This window comes from Eulemur rufifrons, chromosome 2, assembly GCF_041146395.1.
Source record: "Eulemur rufifrons isolate Redbay chromosome 2, OSU_ERuf_1, whole genome shotgun sequence".
Classification (NCBI taxonomy): Eukaryota; Metazoa; Chordata; class Mammalia; order Primates; family Lemuridae; genus Eulemur; species Eulemur rufifrons.
The window spans coordinates 122,747,174-122,752,129 of record NC_090984.1 but is presented as its reverse complement, the minus strand read 5'-3'; the positions used below and the strand labels follow the sequence as shown (position 1 = coordinate 122,752,129).

At 58.9% G+C, this 4,956-nt stretch overlaps 1 long non-coding RNA gene across 1 annotated transcript; it reads left to right on the top strand.

Moving 5' to 3' along the window:
* Positions 1 to 1,317: 1,317 nt before the first annotated feature.
* Positions 1,318 to 4,570, top strand: LOC138396470 (uncharacterized). The gene is made up of 3 exons (XR_011235709.1): positions 1,318 to 2,345; positions 2,465 to 2,513; positions 2,737 to 4,570. It is a non-coding gene; the product is annotated as an uncharacterized lncRNA (long non-coding RNA).
* The last annotated feature ends 386 nt before the right edge of the window (positions 4,571 to 4,956 follow it).

Sequence of the window (4,956 nt, the reverse complement as noted above, 5' to 3'; positions counted from 1 at the left end):
CAGGAAAGCAAAGACGCATTAATATAAATTAGAGGCCTCCGCGGGAGGGAGCAGCGGGGGGCGGGGGGGACATGTGCTCCGGGCCCTTCTGCCTCCCTGTGCCACTTTGTCAGGGTCTATCACATAGAAAAATCAGCCTGAGGCTTTTAATGTGCAGTTTGGAGAATTAGTTTCAATTAGCAGAGAGATATTTTAAATCTCGAGAAATATTCAGCCTTCATGGACTCCATTTAGCATTAAAATCCACTCACAGTATTAATGGAATCATAGAATATCAAATGAGAAGGGACCTCAGAAATCGCCCTGGCTGCCCCTCACTGTGCGAGGGGCCCCCAAGTGGTCTGGCCACGTGGCCAGTCTGTGGAGAGGCAGAGCCGGGACTTCGAGGCGGCCTCTGGACTCTTTGTGTTAAGGCCGCCCGGCCTCCCTTCTCTCTGGGGCTGGGGGCGCTGACCGGTGGCATCTGCAGCCGGGTGCATGGTTGCGTGTGTTTGCCAGTGGCATGAACAGGAACTAAGTGGCTGGTGACTCTCTTGGACCCCTGCCCCTGGGCACCGAGCTCCACCCAGACACAGCCTTGTCTGAGGGCCGCCGACCCAGGGCCGCCCTGCAGGCCCGAGTGCACACCCCCGAGTGCACACCCCCGTGCTGCCTCTGCACCCTGGACACGCCCACGGCTGTCCACGCTCGTTTCTGTAGCTGCAGACCGAGGTCAATACTGCCCACCTTGCAGGGCATTTTTTTAAATGGGAAATTAAACGAAAGGGCCAAACACATAGTGGGTCCTTCGTAAGCCCCGTGTTTATCTCGGCGTGAGAACAGCCCAGCGACGACGTGTGGACCCGGCCCCGCGTGTCCTGCCTGGAATCCGGCATCTGGAAGCCATGCTGGAGTGGGGCAGAGATAGCGCTTGTTTGGTCTCCCCAGCACCACCTCCTTTTGCTAATGGGCTTCGTTTTCCCTTTTCTTTTTCTCTTTGCCGAGAGGCAATAACGCTTGTCTTTAATCAGCGTAAGGTAATTTAGTACCCGCACATCATCCTGCCAGGAAAAATGAGCCATTAATTTCCTGGAGGTTCCAAGAAAATGCTTTTATTTGTTATACTATAAACATATTGAGACTGCTGTGCTGGGCAAAAAAAAAAAAAAAAAACAGAACTATGCTAGGTTCCGTGTTTACCACGGTGGCTTGGTAAAGATTAACTGCCGTGCTCAAGGTTATCTTTCCTCTCTGTGACACCACTGATGAACTTGGGGGGAACCGGGGGAGCAAAGGGCAGGCGTGCTCACGACCAGTGCTCCTCTCAGAGAGTCTGTTTCCACTGTGTACGGATGGGCTCGGGGAGCGCAGTTTTCAGCCTGGGGACCGTGGGCCTGCGTTTTAGTTTGCCCGTGCCTGCCTGCAGCCCTCTGCTCCACGTCACCGTCCAACCCACAGTGTGCTGTTTCCCGTAGAAGCTTCTGGTAAAGGCCTCCAGTCATCCTTGCAGCATTTAGGGGGCACATCTGCCACTGTCTGACAGGCTCTCCCCTCCCTGGAGAGGGCTCCCCGGCAGGCAGCCCTTCTGCGTCCTGCACCCCGGCTGGGCTGGGTGCCCTGTCAGCGAGACCCACCCTTGCTCCTCGGAGGGATTCCTGCAGCCCACCCTCCTCCTCGGGGTCTGACCTCCCTGCACAGCCCTCGGAGGGTGTGTCCATTTCAGGGGCTGGGGGCTGGGGGCCGGGGCGAGGGGGTGCTGCTGGTGGGTCTGGAGGGGAGCACTCCGAGTCCAGGCCGGCTCCGCCAGCAAGAGGGAAAGGCAGAGAGGGATGAGTGTGGAGCTGGCCCTGCTGCCAGCGTTGGGTAATCACTGACATTCTTTCCTGCTACTGGGGGTGGCTGTTGGCCGAAGAGCTGCTGCTGGTGGCCGTGGACAGTGGAGAGGCCTGAGAAAGGGCCGGAAACACAAGCCGCACTGCGGTTTTTGTGATTTATTGACCAGACTTTGATCTTAAGCCTCAGGGTCCTCAGAGTCTGCCCTGCTGTCTCCTGGCCCAGACGCAGAGTGGCCCACCCTGTCTTGAGAGAGGGGGCTGGGTCCTCCCTTGAGGAGCACTGGGGAGACTGGTTGTTCCTGCAACAGATGACACTTATCTCCTCCGAGTGGGGCATCTGGCCATCCACGTGGGGAGGCCCCGCTGGTCAGGGCCCTGCACGGGTATCGCTGCCGTGGGGGCCCCTGAATTCCACTTCCTGCACCCTCCCCGCCGGCTAGCTCCTGGGGACAGCGCGTCCACTCCTCCGGCCACCTCTGAGAAGAGCCACATTACAGACAATTTCACTCCACTGTCGGGAGCGTAAGAGAGGTAAGCGCAGGGCACATGCTCTTCTCATTAACTCAGCAAAAAACAAATTCGGGGAAAGAGAAGAGGAAATGAGAACAGATAATGCAAATATAATAGCATCAAAATTGCCCCATTTCCAGAGAACATTGGCAGAGTGCTTGACTGCGCCTGGCGACCTCTGGGGCTCAGGTAACTCGGCTCGGCAAAGCCTCACGGGCCCTCCCAGGGAGCAGGTGAGGGGCACCCGGCCGGGCTCAGGGAAGGGCAGGCCGAGTCCACAGGGAGGAGCAGCGGGCTGCGAAATGGCCACGGTCGAGGAGGAGGCCAGGGGCTGAGGTTGTCCTCAGGAGGAAGACAGGCCGCTGCGGACTGGAAGAATGGCTTCTGATACAGTCGTCATTTCCTCATTAAGCCTGGAGCCCCTGCTGTGTGACTGCTCCAGAGCTGGGGACACCGGGAGCAGCCCCTGGCCCTGCGCTAAGCAGAGAGCACGCAGTGTTCCTCAGCCCGTGGCTCCTTCCCACCTCTTCAGAGCCAGGGATGGCGGCTGAGTCCTTCTCATGTCCCGCTGCGGCCAGCTCTCGCGTGTAAGGGCCCTCGGATCACACTGGGGCCCGCTGGGTAACCCAGGATGATCTCCCTATCTGCGGGTCAGCTGATTAGTGGCCTTAATTCCATCTGCAACCTTAAAATTGCACCCCTAGACATAGAAGCAGCGTAGTCACAGGCCCCCGGGATCGGGCTGCAGGCATCTTTGGGGGGCAGGGGTGTTTCTCTGCCCACGTGGCTTCCCAGAGGGGCTGGCACTAAACTGATTCTCTAAGGGTGAGCTGGAGCCTGCTGGGACTGGGGAGGCAGCGTCAAGGCTCCCGACCCTAATGGGTTTCTTAGGTGTCTCCTCGGGAGCTGGGAAAGGCTGGCTGGTGCGGGGGCAGAGGTTGGAAATGGGGCAGTTTCAGGACAAGGAGACAAGACCTGGTAGGGATTGGCCTGAGGGGCCAGAAGGAAAAGTGGGGGTGGGGGGTGCTGAGTGCCCGAGACACTGGCACCCGTTTGCACCCATTTGCAGGGGGCATGACCCCAGGCAGGCCGTTGGGGCAGCAGCCTGCAGGGCAGAGAGGACTTGTCCCAATTCTGTATTTGGGAGCACGAACGGACGCCGGGGAAAGCTGCCAGACGTCCAGCGGATGGAGGCCGAGCCCATGACAGAGCCAGCCGGGCTCGGGCCAAAGGCACGCACTGTACTCTGAGGCCATTGTAAATTTTGCCAAAACCCCAGGGTTCGAGCCAGAAAGAGGACCTCTAGTCAGAGCTGGGGGTGGGTGGGGCTAGGGCAGTGGGTATTGTTGTAATTGTTTCATAACATGCTAAGTTAATTTATTTGTTTTGACTTGCGCCTTTTAAATAGAGTTTCGTCATTTAATGTGTTTTCCATCTTATCCTGTTGCATGGGTAGGAGACCTTGTGTCTGTTTACTCCTGGGAGGCTTCCCAGGCCCAAGTCCCCTCCACCAGCTGGGCAGGGAGGTAGTATTTTTACAGCCTGCACACTCTGGTGCCTTCACATCCTTCTCCATTTTCACTTCCCTTGTTGATTTGAACCACCGCCACGACAACATCTCCCCCTTGACTTCTACACCGGGGCAATTCCATGCAGGAACGTGTCCCGTCTCCTCCAGTCCAGCCCCGCCCTGCCCCAGCCGCTGGGCCTCATGACCAGCATCCTGGCGGGGAGCGAGGAGGCGCAGGCCCTGCAGATGCAGGAGGCGCAGGGAGGAGCCCAGAGTGGCAGGCGGCAGCCTGGGTGCTGGGGCCCGAGGGCTCCTCCCAGACTACGAGATCACAGCCCAGGGCCCACCATGGCTCCTCTGCATGCCTGACGGGCCGTGCTCCTCCCTCTCCCTCCCGGCGTCTCTAGGGCTGGTGCAGGGGAGCGGGCCAGCAGCCCGTGACAGTTTAACACCTGGTCAGGAACCAGAAGTCATGAAACCAACCGCCTCCTGTCGTCGACGGGGAGACTCTGTCATCCCAATCCATGTGCATTCATTGGGGTCCAGCCTCAGAGCTCAAACCACGGGCTCCCCACACGCCTCCCACCACCCAGATGTGAGAGCTGCTTTCAGGAGCATGCCCTGGTCACATGCCACTCTTGGTGACACTGCACCAGGGGCCCCGCTGCGCCAGGTGACGGCCCTTCCCTGGCTGACTCCCCCTACCCCTGGCCCCCTGCCTGTCCAGACCCACCCACCTCTGCCCTTGCCTGACACCTCGTCCTCCAGCGCAGCGGCAGTTCCCGCCCTCACCCTTCCACCCTTCCACCTCCCCATGCCCCGCTTCCCTCCTTCCGCTCTCTCCTTGTCCCCACCTGACTGCCCTCCACCCCTGTGTCCGCCGACCCTCTTCTGTTCTTGTCCTCACCTCTGTGAATAATAATTGTCACATTCACTTGTCATTGTCTTCCATTACGTGACATCGGCCCCCCTAGGAAGTGGCCACGTTGTGTTATTCACTTTCACATGCCCAGAAGCCGGCACCGAGCGTGGCATAGAGCAGACATCGGGGACTGCACCTTGAGTGGGACGACAGTGTCTCCCGTTGCCAGGGGGTTAAACGACTCCTGTTCCTGACACAGT